Raw genomic sequence first — 23,064 nt, forward strand, 5'->3', positions numbered from 1 at the left:
CCCATTGTTTTTAGTTTATTTTAAATTTTTCGCCAAATAGATGACAAATAAGAGGAAAATCTTTCCTCTTCCGGTATACCAGAAGTCTCAGTACCAGAAAATGTGCCAAACTGCGGATGAAACCCATATGCCCCAAAAAACTGCGACATATCAGTGGACTTCTGCATATGGTTATTTATGGCAAACTCGGCCAAAGACAAAAAAGAAGACCATTCCTCCTGATTCTCTGAGACAAAACATCTCAGATAAGTCTCCAGATTTTGGTTAGTGCTCTCAGTCTGTCCGTTCAACTGAGGGTGAAAGGCAGAAGAGAAGGACAATTTTACCCCCAAGCGAGAGCAGAACGCCTTCCAGAATCTGTCTAAGGCTACTTTCACACTTGCGGCAGAACGGATCCGACAGGCTGTTCACCCTGTCGGATCCGTCCTTCCGCTATTTCGCCGCTGGACCTCCACACATTTACGCAACCCCGGCCACCAGAATCTATGAGAGATTAGATCGACCATGGATCTTCTCCCAGGGTGTCCTGTAAGAACAGTACAGTGATATTCCTCGAACACCTTGTGCCGTAATTCCAAAGGAACAAACAACTTTCCCGGAGGACAAGAATCCGGTGCATTTTCCTGGGCCTCCAACACCTCTGCCTTGAGATTGGGATAAAGGGCTGATATTACTACCCCTTCAGACAAGATAGGACCAGTATCTTCCGAATCCCCCCCTCCCAGGAAAGCTACGCGACAAGGAATCCGCCTTGACGTTCTTAATCCCAGGGAGATAGGTGACAATGATATTAAATCTGGTAAAAAACAACGACCATCTGGCCTTCCTTGGGTTCAGATGTTTAGCCGACTCCAGGTAAGCCAGATTCTTGTGATCAGTAATTACCGTAATAGGAGGCATCGCTCCTTCCAACCAATGTCGCCATTCATCAAAAGCCAACTTAATGGCCAGCAATTCTCTATTGCCTACGTCATAATTTCTTTCAGCAGCCGAGAGTTTCTTAGAGAAGAATGCACATGGGTGCCATTTACTAGGAGAAGGACCTTGCGACAAGACTGCTCCAACCCCTACCTCGGATGCATCAACTTGCACAATGAATTCCTGTGACACATCAGGTTGCACCAGTATAGGAGCAGAAGCAAAACACTCCTTCACCACTGAAAAGGCATGTAATGCCTCCTCAGACCAGACTGAGAAATCTGCACCTTTCTTAGTCATATCTGTTAATGGTTTAACAACAGTCGAGTAATTCAAGGTAGTTGGTGAACCCCAAAAATTGCATGAGCACTTTCGGATTTTCAGGTAGATCCCAGTCCAACACAGCACAGACTTTCTCTGGATCCATACGAAAACCCGAAGATGAGAGTAGGTACTCATCTTTTAGGATCTGTAACACTTGTCTCACGTGATCCTGATGAGTTTCCATGTCTGGAGAATAAATTAGAATATCATCCAGATACAGCACAACAAACTTGCCCACCAGATGATGAAAGATGTCATTACTGAAATGTTGGAATACCGCAGGAGCATTGGTCAACCCAAAAGGCATAACCAAATTCTCAAAATGACCTTCAGGGGTATTAACCCCTTAAGGATCGGGCTCATTTTTACCTTAAAGGGGTTATCCCATCATAATGATCACTGTTAAATCTGTTAATGATTTGACAGTGATCATTTTTGTAAATATACTTTATTAACAAATTCCCACCGATTAGGAGAAAATTCATCCCCACTTACCTTATTGTTGTGACTCGGTCTCCCCTGGTTACGACCACCGCTCTTCCGCAAAATCCCGATGGTCTCGCTTGCCCAGAAGACTTCTTCTTTTCTCCCGGCCTGGCCACTCGCTGTCCTGAACGCGCACGCTGCCGCGCATGGGCGACGGTGACTTCTTCCCGGCCAGAATAGTACAGAGCTGCGAACGAGCACGCCGGCTCTGTACTATACTGGCCAGAAATAAGTCACATTGCGCATGCGCGGCAGCGTGCGCGTTCAGTCCAGCGCGCGGCCCGGCCGGGAGAAGACTTCAATCAAGATGAAGCCCGCCCCCAGCCAGAATCCAGGAAGTGAACGCGCGGTGGCAGCAGGTAAGTATAAAAACGCAAAGTGGGATAACCCCTTTAAGCTCCAGGCCATTTTTTGCAAATCTGACCAGTGTCACTTTATGTGTGAATAACTTTAAAACGCTTTTACTTATCCAGGCCATTCTGAGATTGTTTTTTCGTCACATATTGTACTTCATGACACTGGTAAAATGAAGTAAAAAAAAAAAAAAATATTTATAAAAAAATTTAAACTTTACCAAAAATTTTGAAAAATTTCCAAATTTCAATTTCTCTACTTTTATAAAAAATTCAATACCTCCAAAAATAGTTATTATTTTACATTCCCCATATGTCTACTTCATGTTTGGATCATTTTGTGAATGCCATTCTATTTTTTGAGGACGTTAGAAGGCTTAGAAGTTTAGAAGCAAATCTTTAAATTTTTCAGAAAGTCTCTGAAACCCACTTTTTTAGGACCAGTTCAGGTCTGAAGTCACTTTGTGAGGCTTACATAATAGAAACCACCCAAAAATGACCCCCTTTTACAAACTACACCCCTCAATGTATTCAAAACTGATTTTTACAAACTTTGTTAACCCTTTAGGTGTTCCACAAGAATTAATGGAAAATAGAGATGAAATTTCAGAATTTCACATTTTTTGGCAGATTTTCCATTTTAATAAACTTTTTCCAGTTACAAAGCAAGGGTTAACAGCCAAACAAAACTCAATATTTATGACCCTGATTCTGTACATTACAGAAACACCCCATATGTGGTCGTAAACTGCTGTACGGGCACACGGCATTGCGCAGAAGGAAAGGAGTGCCATATGGTTTTTGGAAGGCAAATTTTGCTGGACTGGTTTTTTGACACCATGTCCCATTTGAAGCCCCCCTGATGCACCCCTAGAGTAGAAACTCCAAAAAAATGACCCCATTTTGGAAACTACGGGATAGGGTGGCAGTTTTGTTGGTACTATTCTAGGGTACATATGATTTTTGGTTGCTCTATATTACACATTTTGTCAGGCAAGGTAACAAGAAATAGCTGTTTTAGCACCATTTTTATTTTTTGTTATTTACAACATTCATCTGACAGGTTAGATCATGTGGTATTTTTATAGAGCAGGTTGTCACGGACGAGACAATACCAAATATGACTAGGGCTCGTTTTTTGCTGGATGAGGTGCTGATTTGATTGATACCATTTTGGTGTACATACAACTTTTTTTATCACTTTTATTACCTTTTTGGGGAAGTAAGGTGGGCAAAATTTTAATTCCATCATAGTTTTTATTTTTTATGGCATTCACCAAGCGGCGGGGAAAGTAACATGACCTTTTTATAGATCCGGTCATTACGGACGCGATGATATCAAACATGTGTAGTGCATTTTATTTTTTGAATTTTAATCAGTGATAAATGTGTTTTTTTATTTTTTCAGTGGGTCTGATGTCTGTATAATACAATACAGTACACTATATAGTGTACTGTACTGTATTTTCACTTTACACTTAGTCTGATCAGACTTCTGCCTTTAGAAGTGATGGTAACCATCACTCGCTGCCACAACAGAGCAGCGGATGATGGGGAGGGAGGGGGGCCCCCTCCCTCTGTGATCCTGTAAAGAATCGGGGGCTGAAACGGCACAGAAGCCGCGGGATCAGAAACTTCTGAAAGCGCTGCAAACCGCAGGTCTGAATTGACCTGCATTTTGCAGCGATCACCGATATGGGGGGTCACAGGACCACCCTCAGCATTGTCACAGAGTGCCTGCTGAATTATTTCAGCAGGCACTCTGTTCCGATCACCGCCCGCCACGCAGCGGTGATCGGAGAGACACAGAACGTACAGGTACACCCTGTGTCCTTAAGTACCGGGACATCAGGGCGTACCTGTATGCCTTGTGTCCTTAAGAGGTTAAAGGCCGTCTTCCATTCGTCCCCCTCCTTTATTCTTACCAGATTATATGCATTCCTCAAATCCAATTTAGAGAACACCTTGGCACTGATAATCTGATTGAACAAATCCGGGATCAAAAGGAAGGGGATAAGGATCACGGACAGTAATGCGATTAAGCTCATGGAAGTCCAAACATGGCCTAAGAGTTCCATCCTTTATCTTAACAAAGAAGAACTCTGCATCCACTGGGGATTTGGATGGTCTAATATGACCTTTAGCCAAACTCTCGGTGATATATTCTCGCATGGCTTTTCTTTCGGGTTCAGAAAAATTATACAACCGAGACTTGGGCAACCTAGCTCCGGGAATAAGGTTGACGGGGCAATCATACTCCCGATGTGGAGGTAGCTTCTGGTCTCCACTTTCAGAGAATACATCATAAAAATCTGAAATAAATGAAGGTATAACTTAAGTGGTTACAACAGAAAGCGACTTGCTAAGACAGTTGTCTATGCAATAATCCCTCCAATCAAGAATCTGTCTCGCTTGCCAATCGATGGTAGGATTATGTTTGCTTAACCATGGTAAACCTAGCACAAAGGGAGCAGGCAGACCCTCCAGCACAAAACACGAAATAGATTCTTGATGAAAATCACCCACCATTAAACGAATGTCCTGCACCATTTGTGATAAACATTTCTGTGTGAGAGAAGTGGAATCAATAGCAAACACTGAAATATTTTTGTTCAATGCACTTGTTGTCAACCCATGCATATGAACGAACTGACCATCAACTAGGTTAACCTTTGCCCCACTGTCAATAAATACTTCAATTCCCACAGTTTTGGAGTCTAGCGCCACCTTGGCAGGCAGGAGAAATCGTGTACTACCGGCAAAAGACAAAAGTAATTTCTCAGATTCCCCACCCACACCACCAAGAGTGAGATGAGGACTAAACACATTGTTTTTTCTTTTTCACCTTGACGTTTAACATAAGGACACATGTTAACAAAATGTCCCCCTTTTCCACAGAAAAAGCAGAGTCTCATCTAAAGCCTCAAGTTCTTATTGCCAGATCCAGGGGTAGCTCCACCCAGCTGCACTGACTCATCACCAGACAAGTGCTCAAGTGTCTCTTTACCCAAAGTGTCGGAAGAGGCCACTAACTTATATGATAGTACGTCCTGAGAGTGAGGAACCTTAGATCTCTCCCTCAAGCGTCTAACAATACGTACAGCAAGGGACATAGCCGCCTCAAATGACTCGGGATATTCGTGAAATGCGTCCTATATGCCCTCGGATAGACCTTGGCAGAATTGACTATGGAGAGCAGGATCATTCCACTCCGTATCCGTAGCCCATCTCCTAAATTCAGAGCAATAGGTCTCCACAGAACGTCCTCCCTGCTGTAAGCCACGCAACTTGGTCTTGGCCAGGGAAATCCGATCTGGGTCATCATAGATAAGCCCTAGAGCTCTGAAAAATTCATCTACCGACCGTAGGGACTGTGATCCGGTCGGCAACGAGAAAGCCCAAGACTGAGCGTCACCTTTTAGCAAAGAAATGATTATACCCACTCTTTGACTCTCATCCCCAGAATAGTGTGGACACAGTTTAAAATATAATTTGCACGACTCCCTGAACTGACTAAAATTGTCACTTCCCCCGGAAAATCTGTCCGGAAGAGCCACCTTGGGTTAAGGGCAGACCTGGTTCCCGCTGTCGAACCAGCCACCTGTGTGTCTGTCTCTGGATCTGTGAGACAGTCGTGGGGAGGTCAGCTACCTCCAGAAACAACCCCTAGAGTTGTCTGATCAGTGCAGAAATAGGATCCATTGCCGCACTACAAACAAAATGGCGGTTATTTGGCTGTTGATAATGTCACGAATAATGGGGAGAGGAGGGACACCAGAAAGACAACAGAAGGGAAAGGACAAAAAACTAGGCCTCAAGGCTAGGGAGAAGGGAAAGGACACCTCCTAGGAAACCCCTAGATCTGTCCCTAACTCGTGTCAGTATGTATAGACCCTGAAGGTGGGAAAATACATACGCCAGAACGAAACCTTAGGAGCCCTGAGATGCCCTAAAGGTAGTGAAAGGGAATGAGACTACTGGTTCCTTCCCCGGTGAACAAAACAGCATCTCCCTGAGCCATAGTAACCACAAGCACAAGGGAACAACCAAATGCAAGAGCAGTACAACTTATCTTATAGAAAATGAATGAGCAGGAACACAAGCAAAGTCCACATACCAACTCCTCCAAATCCAAGCAGAGACTATCAACCACATGGTATGGAGTGTGAAACCAAACTAAATAGGGAAGCAGTAATGACCGCGAGCTGCACCTGACAAGAGGTGTGGTCATTACTAGAGTTGAGCGAACACCTGGATGTTCGGGTTCGAGAAGTTCGGCCGAACTTCCCGGAAATGTTCGGGTTCGGGATCCGAACCCGACCCGAACTTCGTCCCGAACCCGAACCCCATTGAAGTCAATGGGGACCCGAACTTTTCGGCACTAAAAAGGCTGTAAAACAGCCCAGGAAAGAGCTAGAGGGCTGCAAAAGGCAGCAACATGTAGGTAAATCCACTGCAAACAAATGTGGATAGGGAAATGAATTAAAATAAAAATTAAAAAAATAAAATTTAACCAATATCAATTGGACAGAGGTCCCATAGCAGAGAATCGAGCTTCATGTCAGCAGAGAAACAGTCTCTTCATGCCATAGCAGAGAATCTGGCTTCATGTCACCCACCACTGGAACAGGCCACTGTCACATATTTAGGCCCCGGCACCCAGACAGAGGAGAGAGGTCCCGTAACAGAGAATCTGGCTTCATGTCAGCACAGAATCAGTCTTCATGTCATAGTAGAGAATCAGGCTTCATGTCACCCACCACTGGAACAGGCCACTGTCACACATTTAGGCCCTGGCACCCAGACAGAGGAGAGAGGTCCCGTAACAGAGAATCTGGCTTCATGTCAGCACAGAATCAGTCTTCATGTCATAGCAGAGAATCAGGCTTCACGTCACCCACCACCGGAACAGGCCACTGTCACATATTTAGGCCCCGGCACCCAGACAGAGGAGAGAGGTCCCGTAACAGAGAATCTGGCTTCATGTCAGCACAGAATCAGTCTTCATGTCATAGCAGAGAATCAGGCTTCATGTCACCCACCACTGGAACAGGCCACTGTCACATATTTAGGCCCAGGCACCCAGGCAGAGGAGGGGTTCATTCAACTTTGGGTTGCCCCGCAATATAATGGTAAAATGAAAATAAAAATAGGATTGAATGAGGAAGTGCCCTGGAGTACAATAATATATTGTTAAGGGGAGGTAGTTAATGTCTAATCTGCACAAGGGATGGACAGGTCCTGTGGGATCCATGCCTGGTTCATTTTTATGAACGTCAGCTTGTCCACATTGGCTGTAGACAGGCGGCTGCATTTGTCTGTAATGACGCCCCCTGCCGTGCTGAATACACGTTCAGACAAAACGCTGGCCGCCGGGCAGGCCAGCACCTCCAAGGCATAAAAGGCTAGCTCTGGCCACGTGGACAATTTGGAGACCCAGAAGTTGAATGGGGCCGAACCATCAGTCAGTACGTGGAGGGGTGTGCACAGGTACTGTTCCACCATGTTAGTGAAATGTTGCCTCCTGCTAACACGTTCCGTATCAGGTGGTGGTGCAGTTAGCTGTGACGTGGTGATAAAAATTTTTCCACATCTCTGCCATGTTAACCCTGCCCTCAGAGGAGCTGGCCGTTACACAGCTGCGTTGGCGACCTCTTGCTCCTCCTCTGCCTCCTTCGCCTTGGGCTTCCACTGGTTCCCCTGTGACATTTGGGAATGCTCTCAATAGCGCGTCTACCAACGTGCGCTTGTACTCGCGCATCTTCCTATCACGCTCCAGTGTAGGAAGTAAGGTGGGCACATTGTCTTTGTACCGGGGATCCAGCAGGGTGGCAACCCAGTAGTCCGCACACGTTAAAAAGTGGGCAACTCTGCTGTCGTTGCGCAGGCACTGCAGCATGAAGTCGCTCATGTGTGCCAGGCTGCCCAGAGGTAAGGACAAGCTGTCCTCTGTGGGAGGCGTATCGTCATCGTCCTGTGTTTCCCCCCAGCCACGCACCAGTGATGGGCCCGAGCTGCTTTGGGTGCCGCCCCGCTGTGAACATGCTTCATCCTCATCCTCCTCGTCCTCCAGTAGTGGGCCCTGTCTGGCCACATTTGTACCTGGCCTCTGCTGTTGCAAAAAACCTCCCTCTGAGTCACTTCGAAGAGACTGGCCTGAAAGTGCTAAAAATGACCCTTCTTCCTCCTGGGCCACCTCCTCTTCCATCATCGCCCTAAGTGTTTTCTCAAGGAGACATAGAAGTGGTATTGTAACGCTGATAACGGCGTCATCGCCACTGGCCATGTTGGTGGAGTACTCGAAACAGCGCAACAGGGCACACAGGTCTCGCATGGAGGCCCAGTCATTGGTGGTGAAGTGGTGCTGTTCCGCAGTGCGACTGACCCGTGCGTGCTGCAGCTGAAACTCCACTATGGCCTGCTGCTGCTCGCACAGTCTGTCCAGCATGTGCAAGGTGGAGTTCCACCTGGTGGGCACGTCGCATGTGAGGCGGTGAGCGGGAAGGCCGAAGTTACGCTGTAGCGCAGACAGGCGAGCAGCGGCAGGGTGTGAACGCCGGAAGCGCGAACAGACGGCCCGCACTTTATGCAGCAGCTCTGACATGTCGGGGTAGTTGCGAATGAACTTCTGCACCACCAAATTCAGCACATGCGCCAGGCAAGGGATGTGCGTCAAACCGGCTAGTCCCAGAGCTGCAACGAGATTTCGCCCATTATCGCACACCACCAGGCCGGGCTTGAGGCTCACCGGCAGCAACCACTCGTCGGTCTGTTGTTCTATACCCCGCCACAACTCCTGTGCGGTGTGGGGCCTGTCCCCCAAACATATGAGTTTCAGAACGGCCTGCTGACGTTTACCCCGGGCTGTGCTGAAGTTGGTGGTGAAGGTGTGTGGCTGACTGGATGAGCAGGTGGAAGAAGAGGAGGAGGAAGCTGAGTAGGAGGAGGAGGAGACAGGAGGCAAAGAATGTTGCCCTGCGATCCTTGGCGGCGGAAGGACGTGCACCAAACAGCTCTCCTCCTGGGGCCCAGCCGCCACTACATTTACCCAGTGTGCAGTTAGGGAGATATAGCGTCCCTGGCCGTGCTTACTGGTCCACGTATCTGTGGTTAGGTGGACCTTGCCACAAATGGCGTTGCGCAGTGCACACTTGATTTTATCGGACACTTGGTTGTGCAGGGAAGGCACGGCTCTCTTGGAGAAGTAGTGGCGGCTGGGAACAACATACTGTGGGACAGCAAGCGACATGAGCTGTTTGAAGCTGTCTGTGTCCACCAGCCTAAATGACAGCATTTCATAGGCCAGTAGTTTAGAAATGCTGGCATTCAGGGCCAGGGATCGAGGGTGGCTAGGTGGGAATTTACGCTTTCTCTCAAATGTTTGTGAGATGGAGAGCTGAACGCTGCCGTGTGACATGGTTGAGATGCTTGGTGACGCAGGTGGTGGTGTTGGTGGTACATCCCATGTTTGCTGGGCGGCAGGTGCAAACCTTCCTCCAGAGGCGGAGGAAGAGGCCGAGGCGGCGGAAGAGGCCGAGGCGGCGGCATCAGCAGAAGAGGTAGCAGGGGGAGCCTGAGTGACTTCCTTGTTTTTAAGGTGTTTACTCCACTGCAGTTCATGCTTTGCATGCAGGTGCCTGGTCATGCAGGTTGTGCTAAGGTTCAGAACGTTAATGCCTCGCTTCAGGCTCTGATGGCACAGCGTGCAAACCACTCGGGTCTTGTCGTCAGCACATTGTTTGAAGAAGTGCCATGCCAGGGAACTCCTTGAAGCTGCCTTTGGGGTGGTCGGTCCCAGATGGCGGCGGTCAGTAGCAGGCGGAGTCTCTTGGCGGCGGGTGTTCTGATTTTGCCCACTGCTCCCTCTTTTGCTACGCTGTTGGCTCGGTCTCACCACTGCCTCTTCCTCCGAACTGTGAAAGTCAGTGGCACGACCTTCATTCCATGTGGGGTCTAGGACCTCATCGTCCCCTGCATCGTCTTCCACCCAGTCTTGATCCCTGACCTCCTGTTCAGTCTGCACACTGCAGAAAGACGCAGCAGTTGGCACCTGTGTTTCGTCATCATCAGAGACGTGCTGAGGTGGTATTCCCATGTCCTCATCATCAGGAAACATAAGTGGTTGTGCGTTAGTGCATTCTATCTCTTCCACCCCTGGGGAAGGGCTAGGTGGATGCCCTTGGGAAACCTTGCAGCAGAGTCTTCAAACAGCATAAGAGACTGCTGCATAACTTGAGGCTCAGACAGTTTCCCTAATATGCATGGGGGTGATGTGACAGACCGATGGGCTTGGTTTTCATGCGCCATCTGTACGCTTTCTGCAGAAGACTGGGTGGGAGATAATGTGAACGTGCTGGATGCACTGTCGGCCACCCAATTGACTAATGCCTGTACCTGCTCAGGCCTTACCATCCTTAGAACGGCATTGGGCCCCACCAAATATCCCTGTAAATTCTGTCGGCTACTGGGACCTGAGGTAGTTGGTACACTAGGACGTGTGGCTGTGGCAGAACGGCCACGTCCTCTCCCAGCACCAGAGGGTCCACTAACACCACCACGACCATGTCCACGTCCGCGTCTGAGTCCCTTACTAGATGTTTTCCTTATTGTTCCCATTCACCACAATAAGAAAAATATTATTCGGGCCAATGTATTGAATTAAAATTCAGGCCTTTTTTTTTACAGACACCTAACACTGTCTGGCTATCTATTTAGGTACCGTATTACACTAATACAGGCACACCAGTAATGACAGATTTAGCTGAATATAAATGTGAGGCCTATTTTTTTGGCGCTGTGTGACAGGTATACGTTTAATCACAGAATTAGACTTGTATCTGCACTGTAGCGTGTGTGTTAAGTTTTTCAGAATGACCCTATCAGCACCTTGAATCTAATATACCCTTTTTGGGATAGATTTAAAGTAGGCCTGATATAGCAGAAACTACTAATTTTGAGAATGGCAAATTTGGGAATTGTTTTTCAACCCAGAACAAAAACTGTGCTTTTACGGTCACTAAAAATAACTTGACCAGCTAAAACAGTACTGATTTGGAGGAATATAAATGTGAGGCCTATTTTTTAGGCGCTGGGTGACAGGCTCAACTTGCCCCTGATGTAGTATATGGCCAAAAAATAACCACACTATTGATGGTTAAATGCACTTGGGTGACACAGGCTCAGCCTGCACCTGATGTAGTATATGGCCAAAAAATAACCACACTATTGATGGTTAAATGCACTTGATGAAAGCTTGACCCTGATGTAGGATATAGCAAAAAAAAAAACACACTATTGATGGTTAAATGCACTTGGGTGACACAGGCTCAGCCTGCACCTGATGTAGTATATGGCCAAAAAATAACCACACTATTGATGGTTAAATGCACTTGGGTGACACCTGATGTAGGATATAGCAAAAAATAACCACACTATTGATGGTAGCTTGTGCTGGCGCACCACAAGCCACAAAATGGCCGCCGATCACCCCAGAAAAAAGTGATATAGAAACGCTCTGGGCAGCCTAAAAAAAGTGAGCAATTGAATATCAGCACTTCAATGATCCACAGCTGGAGATCGATCACTGAATGAAGTCTTTTGGAGGAGTTAATCTGCCTAATCTCGCCCTAACGTCGCAGCAGCAACCTCTCCCTACGCTTGTATCAGCAGAGTGACGTGCAGCGCTACGTGACCCAAGCTTATATAGAGGCTGGGTCACATGCTGCACTGGCCAATCACAGCCATGCCAATAGTAGGCAAGGCTGTGATGGCCTCTTGGGGCAAGTAGTATGACGCTTGTTGATTGGCTGCTTTGCAGCCTTTCAAAAAGCGCCGAACCTGAACCCAGACATCCCTAGTCATTACCAAACAGCAACAATGAGAATCAAGAGACTGTCAGTTAACCTCATGTGCAGTCAATCTCTCCGATCTGCTAACCTCTGTCACAAAAGGTACCGTGACAACCAAGCATAGCCGCTATACCATGTACGGCACTGTGCTTGGTAAGCACAGAGAAGGCCGTGGTGCTACTGCAAGCACTGGTGTCTTGGGGGTCCTGGATGTTAGAGGATAGGTCATCAGTTCAAAAATCACAGAAAACCCCTTTAAAATATTTTAAAGTATCTATATTTACAACTGCGTCTCAGTCTCTGTCACAGATTCTGTCACAAGGAAATCAAAGCAACAGGCACTTCTGCAGAACCTGATGGACCTCACTGTGTGTCTAACAGAAACCTTAATGCAGATGTGAACAATGACTTAAAAGGGTTGTCTGAGTTAAATAAAAACTTGGGTAGCCCCTGTAAATGGTCTAAACAAAACGAAAGTGCTCTGGTTCTCCCAGCCGTTGACATAATCTTCCTGGCTTTGACAACATTCCATGCACACCGATCGGCATGTAACCAATCATTGGCCTCAGCAGTGTATGTGCAGCAACACACAGGGGGAGAGCCAGGAAGAGGGGAGGCCAATGTTAATACACTATATAGTGTACTGTATTGTATTATACAGACATCAGACCCACTGGAAAAATAAAAAAAAACACATTTATCACTGATTAAAAATTCAAAAAATAAAATGCACTACATATGTTTGATATCATCGCGTCCGTAATGACCGGATCTATAAAAAGGTCATGTTACTTTCCCCGCTTGGTGAACGCCATAAAAAATAAAAACTAGAGGCATTCTCTTGATGAGCTTCAAGAGGTAGTCCCCTGAAATGGTTTTCACTTCACAGGTGTGCCCTGTCAGGCTTAATAAGTGGGATTTCTTGCCTTATAAATGGGGTTGGGACCATCAGTTGCGTTGAGGAGAAGTCAGGTGGATACACAGCTGATAGTCCTACTGAATAGACTGTTAGAATTTGTATTATGGCAAGAAAAAAGGAGCTAAGTAAAGAGTGGCCATCATTACTTTAAGAAATGAAGGTCAGTCAGTCAGCCAAAAGATTGGGAAAACTTTGAAAGTAAGGGCTATTTGACCATGAAGGAGAGTGATGGGGTGCTGCGCCAGATGACCTGGCCTCCACAGTCACCAGACCTGAACCCAATCGAGATGGTTTGGGGTGAGCTGGACCGCAGAGTGAAGGCAAAAGGGCCAACAAGTGCTAAGCATCTCTGGGAACTCCTTCAAGACTGTTGGAAGACCATTTCAGGGGACTACCTCTTGAAGCTCATCAAGAGAATGCCAAGAGTGTGCAAAGCAGTAATCAAAGCAAAAGGTGGCTTCTTTGAAGAACCTAGAATATGACATATTTTCAGTTGTTTCACACTTGTTTGTTATGTATATAATTCCACATGTGTTAATTCATAGTTTTGATGCCTTTATAGTCATGAAAATAAAGAAAACTCTTTGAATGAGAAGGTGTGTCCAAACTTTTGGTCTGTACTGTAGATGCCTTCAGCTGCCAAGCGCACATGTAACAGGTCAGCCAGTGTCATAGGTACAAATCTGCTGACAGATGCCCTCAAATAAATTTGCAAGAAATCCTCACTAAAACCCACATGTAACTCAAGCAGATGTTGACGCGGACTTCATACGGATTTTAAGCAGCAAAATATATTGGACATACCCTAACGACATTAACCAAAAGTGCACCAAAATTTTGCTGGAAAGCCAACTAATAGACGGTGTAAAGTTACACAAGAGTCTTGTTCTAGCAAGTTGCACCAAATTTATCATCCAGCATCAACCACTGCGAAAAATTTGGCACATCTTTAGGACTCATGCACACGACTGCTGCGGTTTTTGCAGTCCGCAAACTGCGGATCTGCAAAACATGGATACCAGCCATATCCAGTCCGCATTTTGTGGACCGGTAGGTCCTGCCCTCTGTAGAATCGTAAAATGGACAATAGGACATGTTCTATTTTTTTCCCGCGAGGTCACAGAATGGACATACAAATGCAGACAGCGTCCGTGAAGATGTCTGTGATGGATCCGTGTTGGGTCTGTGTGTCTGTTTTTTGCTGTCCGTGTGCCATCCGTGTTTTGAAGCATCTCTTCCTAATGATCCGTGAAACACGGATGACATCCGTGTTGCATCCATGGTTTCCACGGACCCATAGACTATAATGGGCATGATGGATCTGTGAACATGGACAAAACAGAGCATGATGGATCTGTGACAGGACAAGAAGAAGAGATGAGCCTGGAGGCTTCTTCTGTAACTGGGTCGAATGTGGAGAGTGGGCCAGAGCTGATGCGGTTGGGTAAGTGATCAATGACACCTAGAGGCTGGGAGCTGATTTTCTGATGGATATTTTAAATTTTCTCTTTGAAGGAGGTGGCCAAATCTCCAGCACGGAGATCTATTAGATAGTGAGAAGATTAGGGAAGTAAAGTAGGTCTGTTTGGCAAGGTGAAGCGCAGAATTATAAGTTGGCCTTAAACCTCCATGTTAGACCCCAATAGTGTTGATCGCGAATATTCGAATTGCGAATTTTAATCGCCAATATCGCCACTTCGAGAATTCGCAAAGATGTAGAATATAATGCTTTTTTTTTTATCATCAGTACCCTCCCTTCCTGATTGTGGGCCAATGAGAAGGCTGCAATATCTTTGTCTGAGCTTAGCAACATCCCTAGCAACCAATAGGAAAGTTGCCTACCCCTTACTATATAAGAAACTCCCCAGAAGTCCTTGTTTGCAGTTCTGAGAGAGACAACAGTGTCATTGCTGTGCTCTGTGCTTTGCTGTGTCATTACATTAGATAGTTAGGGCTCTTTCACACTTGCGTTGTTCTGTTCCGGCATAGAGTTCCGTCGTCGGGGCTCTATGCCGGAAGAATCCTTATCAGGATTATCCCAATGCATTCTGAATGGAGAGAAATCCGTTCAGGATGCATCAGGATGTCTTCAGTTCCGGAACGGAACATTTTTTGGCCGGAGAAAATACCGCAGCATGCTGCGCTTTTTGCTCCAGTCAAAAATCCTGAACACTTGCCGCAAGGCCGGATCCGGAATTAATGCCCATTGAAAGGCATTAATCCGGATCCGGCCTTAAGCTAAACGTCGTTTCGGCGCATTACCGGATCAGACGTTTAGCTTTTTCTGAATGGTTACCATGGCTGCCAGGACGCTAAAATCCTGTTTGCCATGGTAAAGTGTAGTGGGGAGCGGGGGAGCAGTATATTTACCGTCCGTGCGGCTCCCGGGGCGCTTCAGAGTGACGTCAGGGCGCCCCACGCGCATGGATGACGTGATCGCATGGACGTCATTCTGGAGCGCCCCGGGAGCCGCACGGACGGTAAGTATACTGCTCCCCCACTCCCCACTACTACTATGGCAACCAGGACTTTAATAGCGTCCTGGGTGCCATAGTAACACTGAACGCATTTTGAAGACGGATCCGTCTTCAAATGCTTTCAGTTCACTTGCGGTGTTACGGATCCGGCGGGCACCTCCGGCAAATGGAGTGCACGACGGATCCGGACAACGCAAGTGTGAAAGAGGCCTTAGTTAGCCTATCTATATAATACAGATAGTCAGTGTAGGTTAATAGTGATATAGTGTAGCTGATAGGTTCTGCTGTCCATACATACATCCATACATGCTACAGACAGTGCTGTGATGTCACAAGTTCACAACAATACTTAATGCGCCAATCAGTAATATGTAGTCAGACCTGCTAAAATGGGAAGTTGCATGTATTGCGCAAAAATATGCGCAGCATTAATTGCCGATTTGCGCAATCGCAAATATATTGGAGCACTTTATCTGCATATAAAGCTATTGTAATGTTCTGCCGTGACAACCATTTTCTCCAGTCTCAGGAAATTACTTGCAGCTTGAAAAATATAGCAAAAGTGACCCACGCTTGTATTGCACACGCATTACGCAAATATTACATTGGCGACTTTCGCAATCAAAAAAATTATCGCGAATTCGCAAATTTATGACTAATTTTCGCCCAAATATTCGCGAAATTTCTCACCACTAGACCCCAATATCAGACCCCCTTTAGACCTCCATGTCAAACCCTCCATATCAGACCTCAGAACAGAGCCCCTTTAGACCTCCATGTCAGGTCCCCTATATGAGACTTCAGATCAGACCCCCTTTATACTTCCATGTTAGACCCACATTTCAGACCTCAGATGAGACCTCCTTTAGACCTCCATGTCAGATCCTCTTTACACCTCCATGTCAGACCCCCATTTTAGACCTCAGATCAGATCCCCTTTAGACCTCCATGTCAGATCCCCATTTCAGACCTCAGGTCAAACCCCTTTTAGACCTCATGTTAGACCCCCATCAGACCTCAGCTCCAAATTAAATAAACTTACCTCTCCTGCTCTGCTGCTGCTCTCCAGGTCTGGAATTCTCTCCTGTAGTCATGCTCCCTGATCTTCTCCGGGCCCACGCTGCACTGTGACCTGACTGCATACATCGTCAGTTCATAGTGCATACACTACGTCCTGATGCTGTGCACAGTCAGGACAGTGTAGTATGGACTTGGAGACCCGGAAAAGACTCAAAGCACTAGCAGCGCTTCACTCCCCACCTCCTGCATACTAGTGAGCTCTTCCATATTGGAAGCGCTCACTAGTATTCGCTTTATAAGATGCACTGCGTCTTATAAAGTGAAAAATACAGTAATTGGCTTTGCGCCACTGGCAAGGTGGGATGTTTGGGCCCCTATGGCTTAGTGGCCCAGTCACAATAGCGTCTGGTAGAGCAGTATTTGTAGGAGTGTGCACACATACTGCTCCACCATGTTGCTGAAATGCTGCCTGCTGCTAAGACGTTTTGTATCAGCTGGTGGTGCTGGTTGTTGTGGCGTGCTGAAAAAGCTTTTCCACATTTCGGCCATGCGAACCCTCCCTTCTGAGGTGCTGGCGGTGTCCCAGCTGCGTTGGCGACTTTTTCCTCGTCCTCTGCCTTCGCCTTGTGCTTCCACTGAGCCCCCGCTGTCAGGTGGAAATGCGTGTCTACTAGCGTGCGCTTGTACTCGCTCATCTTCCGATCATGGTCCAGTGATGGAATTAGGGATGGCACATTGTCCTTGTAGTGGGGATCCAGCAGGGTGACCACCGAGTAATAAGCACTGGTTAGAATGTGGGCAACTCGGCGGTCGTTGCACAGGTACTGCAGCATGTAGTCGCTCATGTGTGCCAGGCTGCCCAGAATCAACGACAAGCTGTCCTCTGTGGGAGGTGTATCGTCTATGTCCTCTGTATCCCCCGAGCCACGCTCCAGTGATGCCCATGAGCTGCTTTGGGTGCCACTCTGCTGTGAACACGGTTCCTCCTCATCATCATCCTCCTCCTTCTCATCCTGCAGAGCTGTGCCCTGGATGGACAGTTGTGTACCTGGCCTCTGTTGGTGCAGGAGCCCACCCTCTGAGCCACTTGTGAATGACTGGCCTGATAACCGTGGAAATAATCCCTCTTCCTCCTCCTCGTCCTCCTGTGCCACATCCTCTTCCATCATCGCCCGAAGTGTTTTTTCAAGGAGACATAGAAGTGAGATAGTAACGCTGAGGACGGCGTCATCGGCACTGGACATGTTGGTGGAGTACTCGAAACAGCGCAACACAGCACAAACGTCCTGCATGGAGGCCCACTCATTGGTGGTGAAGTGGTGCTGTTCCGCAGAGCGACTCACCCATGCGTGCTGCAGCTGAAACTCCTCTATCGCTTGATGCTGCTCGCACAGTTTCTCCAGCATGTGCAAGGTGGAAATCCACCTTGTGGTTACGCTGCATGTGAGGCGGTGAGCGGGAAGGCCAAAGTTACTTTGCAGACAGGCGAGCAGCAGCAGGGTGAGAACACCGAAAGCGCGCACAGATGGCCCACACTTTCTGCAGCAGCTCTGACATATCAGGTTAATTTTTCAGGAACCTCTGCACCACCAAATTCAGCACATACGCCAGGCAAGGGATGTGCGTCAAACCGGCTAGTCCCAGAGCTGCTACAAGATTTTGCCCGTTATGGCACACCACCAGGCCGGGCTTGAGGCTCAGTGGCACCAACCACTCATCGTTCTGTTGTTACATGCCCGTCCACAGCTCCTGCGTGGTGTGGGGTTTTTCCCCAAGCAGACGAGTTTTAAAACAGCCTGCTGTCGTTTCCCGCTGGCTGTGCTGAAGTTGGTGGTGAAGGTGTTATGCTGACTGGATGAGGAGGTGGTAGAGGAGGAAGCAGAGTAGGAGGAGGAGGCAACAGGAGGCAAAGAGAAACGTACTGCAATCCTTAGTGGTGGAAGGACATGCGCCAAACTGCTAACTGCCTCAGGCCCAGCCGCCACTGCATTTACCAGTGTGCAGTTAGGGAGATATAATGTCCCTGCCCATGCTTACTGGTCCATGTATCGGTGATTATGTGGACCTTGCCACAGATTGCGTTGCGCAGTGTTCACCTAATTTTGTCCGCCACTTGGTTGTGCAGGGCAGGGATGGCTCGTCTGGAAAAGTAGTGGCGGCTGGGAACCATGTACTGTGGGACAGCCACTGCCATTAGGTTTTTAAAAATCTCCATCTCCACCAGATGGAATGCCAGCATTTCAAAGGCCAGGAATTTTGAAATGCTGGCATTCAGGGCCAGGGATTGCGGGTCGGTAGGGGGGTACTTCCTCTTTTTCTCCAGTGTATGGGAGATGGACAGCTGAACGCTTCCATGGGACAGAACCTGTGTTTCGTCATCATCAGAGACGTGCTGCGATGGTTCCCCCATGTCGACATCCTGAAACATAAGTGGTTGGGCATCGGTGCACTCAATCTCTTCCACTTCTGGGGCAGGGCTATGTGAATGGCCCATGGAAACCCTGCCAGCAGAGTCATCAAGAAGCATAAGAGACTGCTGCATGACTTGGGGCTCAGACTGCTTGGCTGATTTGCAAGGGGGTGAGGTGAAAGACAGATGCCCATGGCCTGCAGGTGCCAACTCTGCGGTTTCAGCGGTGGGAGACAATGTGAAGGAACTGGAGGCACTGTCAGCCACCCAATCTACTACCGCCTCTATTTGTTCTGGCCTCACCATTCGTACACAGGTATTCGGGCCTACAAAATAACGCTGAACGCTCTTTCGCCTACATGCACCTGAGGAAGGTGTTTCATTTGGGAGTGTAGCTGGCACAGATCGACCATGTCCTCTCCCTGCAACAGGAGCTCCACCAACACCAGCAGCACCACGACCAGGGCCACGTCCCTTATTTGATACTCTCCTTTTTCTTTGAGGTCACCCACCAAACTAACAGACAGATTAACTACTGTATATTAATTTCCCTGTCATGTATGCAGTGCAGGTGTACCTCACGCAAAAATTGGGTATATTTCATCCACCGAACTAACAGACGAATTAACTATATCAATTTCTCTGTCATGTATGCAATGCAGGTGTACCTCACAACAAGAATGGGAATATGTCACCCACCAATCTAACAGATGGATTACTTATATTAATTTCCCTGTCACAGATGCAGTGTAGGTGTATCTCTCACAAAAATTGGGTATATTTCACCCACCGAACTAACATACGAATTAACTATATAAATTTCACTGTCACATGTGCAATGCAGGTGTACCTCACAAAAAAATGGGAATATGTCACCCACCGAACTAACAGACAGATTAACTATTATATTTCTGTAGAAAAGGGCAAGAAGAGGGTAAAAGGCTAATAGGGTGGTATGTACGTGATGAAGAGGGTCGTTTGGAGAAATTCAGGCTCACCTTGTGTGGTTGTGCTACTGTAGGCACTAGTGTATGTCGGTGATAGTGGGAGGTCGGTGCTGCCAGTGTCGTCTCGTCCTCACTTGGATGGGTTGCCAGCCCTTGTGAGGTGAACAATAAAATAGGAGGGGATGGGACCCATGAGAGGGTCCACACCCTTGGTAGAGACACTATCGGCACAACTGCATGACCAGGTCAGTATTCGATACACACTTTTCTTTATTCAAGTCAGACAACACGTTTCGGAGCAGACAGTGCTCCTTTTTCAAGTCTAAAAGGACACATATGTGCGTGAACAAACATTTGGAAAAAATGTAGATACAGAGCATTAACCTCTTCAGGACACAGGGCGTACAGGTACGCCCTGATGTCCTGGTACTTAAGGACACAGGGCGTACCTGTACGCCCTGTGTATTTCCGATCACCGCCGCGCGGCGGGCGGTGATCGGAAGCCGGTGCCTGCTCAAATCATTGAGCAGGCACCTCGGCTAAATGCCCGGGGGGGTCCTGTGACCACCCCATATCGGCGATCGCCGCAAACCGCAGGTCAATTCAGACCTGCGGTTTGCGGCTTTTTATTGTGCGGGCGGCGGCTGTGCCATCAGGTCCCCATGGGGCTGTAGGGGGGACCCGATGGCATGGAAGGCAGCGCGATGCCTTCCTGAGGCATCGCTGCTGCCTTCCTGTGACGTGCCAGTGAGATCCAGCCCCCTGGATCTCACAGGCCGGAAGCTATATGAGTAATACACACAGTATTACTCATACAGTCAATGCATTCCAATACAGAAGTATTGGAATACATTGTAAAGGATTAGACCCCCAAAAGTTGAAGTCCCAAATTGGGACAAAAAAAAAAAAGTGAAAATAAAGTTGAAAAAATAAAGTTTTCCCCCCAAAATGTAAAAGTTTCAAGTAAAAATAAACAAAAACGTTATTTTCCCCAAATAAAGTAAAAAAAAATTGGTAAAAAATAGGGGGGAAAAAATATAGACATATTAGGTATCGCCGCGTGCGTATCGACAGGCTCTATAAACATATCACATGAACTAACCCCTCAGATGAACACCGTAAAAAATAAAATATAAAAACTGTGCTAAATAAACCATTTTTTGTCACCTTACATCACAAAAAGTACAACAGCAAGCGATCAAAAAGGCGTAAGCCCACAAAATAGTACCAATCTAACCATCACCTCATCCCGCAAAAAATGAGCCCCTAACTGAGACAATCTCCCAAAAAATAAAAAAAACTATAGGTCTGAATATGGAGACACTAAAACATCATTTTTTTTGTTTTAAAAAAGCTGTTATTGTGTAAAACTTACATAAATAAATAAAAAAGTATACATATTAGGTATCGCTGTGTCCGTATCGACCGGCTCTATAAAAATATCACATGACCTAAACCCTCAGGTGAACACCGTAAAAAATAAAAACTGTTCTAAATAAACAATTTTTTGTCACCTTACATCACAAAAAGTGTAATAGCAAGCGATAAAAAAGTCATATGCACCCCAAAATAGTGCCAATCAAACCTTCATTTCATCCTGCAAAAAATGAGACCCTACCCAAGATAATCGCCCAAAAACTGAAAAACTATGGCTCTCAGAATATGGAGACACTAAAACATGATTTTTTTTTGTTTCAAAAATGAAATCATTGTGTAAAACTTACATAAATAAAAAAAAAGTATACATATTAGGTATCTCCGCATCTGTAATAAGTTACTCTATAAAAATATCACATGACCTAACCCCTCAGGTGAACATCGTAAAAAACTAAAAATAAAAACGGTGTAAAAAAAAAGCAATTTTTTGTCATCTTACATCACTAAAAGTGTAATAGCAAGCGATCAAAAAGTCATATGCACCTCAAAATAGTGCCAATCAAACTGTCATCTCATCCCTCAAAAAATGAGACCCTACGTAAGATAATCGCCCAAAAACTGAAAAAACTATGGCTCTCAGACTATGGAGACACTAAAATATGATTTTTTTTGTTTCAAAAATGAAATCATTGTGTAAAACTTACATAAATAAAAAAAATTATATACCTATTAGGTATCGCCGCGTCCGTGACAACCTGCTCTATAAAAATATCACATGATCTAACCTGTCGGATGAATGTTGTAAATAACAAAAAAAATAAAACTGTGCCAAAACAGCTATTTCTTGTTACCTTGCCTCACAAAAAGTGTAATATAGAGCTACCAAAAATCATATATACCCTAAACTAGTACCAACAAAACTTCCAACCTATCCCGTAGTTTCTAAAATGGGGTCACTTTTTTGGTGTTTCTACTCTAGGGGTGCATCAGGGGGGCTTCAAATGGGACATGGTGTCAAAAAACCAGTCCAGCAAAATCTGCCTTCCAAAAACCGTATGGCATTCCTTTCCTTCTGCGCCCTGCCGTGTGCCCGTACAGCAGTTTCCAACCACATATGGGGTGTTTGTGTAAACTACAGAATCAGGGCCATAAATATTGAGTTTTGTTTGGCTGTTAACCCTTGCTTTGTTACTGGAAAAAATGGATTAAAATGGAAAATTTGCCAAAAAATTGAAATTCTGAAATTTCATCTCCATTTGCCAATAACTCTTGTGGAACACCTAAAGGGTAAACGACGTTTGTAAAATCAGTTTTGAATACCTTGAGGGGTGTAGTTTCTTAGATGGGGTCACTTTTATGGAGTTTCTACTCTAGGGTTGCATCAGGGGGGCTTCAAATGGGACATGGTGTAAAAAAAAAACACTCCAGCAAAACCTGCCTTCCAAAAACCGTATGGCATTCCTTTCCTTCTGCGCCCTACCGTGTGCCCGTACAGCGGTTCACAACCACATATGGGGTGTTTCTGTAAACTACTAAATAAGGACCATAAATATTGAGTTTGGTTTGGCTGTTAACCCTTTCTTTGTAACTGGAAAAAAATTATTAAAATGAAAAATCTGCCAAAAAAGTGAAATTTTGAAATTGTTTCTCTATTTTCCACTAATTCTTGTGGAACACCTAAAGCAGGGTTTCTCAACTCCGGTCCTCGGGACCCACCTACCAGTCATGTTTTCAGGATTTCCTTAGTATTAAGCAGGTGATATAACTAGTGCCCATGCATCAGGACTCACCACAGGTATTCATTCTGTGGGACATTCTCAAATCCTGACCGGTAGCTGGGTCCCGAGGACCGGAGTTGAGAAACCCTGACCTAAAGGGTTAACAAAGTTTATAAAATCAGTTTTGAATACCTTGAGGGGTGTAGTTTATAGAATGGGGTAATTTTTGGGTGGTTTTTATTATGTAAGCCTTGCAAAGTGACTTCA

Source organism: Bufo bufo, chromosome 4 (assembly GCF_905171765.1).
Source record: "Bufo bufo chromosome 4, aBufBuf1.1, whole genome shotgun sequence".
Taxonomy (NCBI): Eukaryota; Metazoa; Chordata; class Amphibia; order Anura; family Bufonidae; genus Bufo; species Bufo bufo.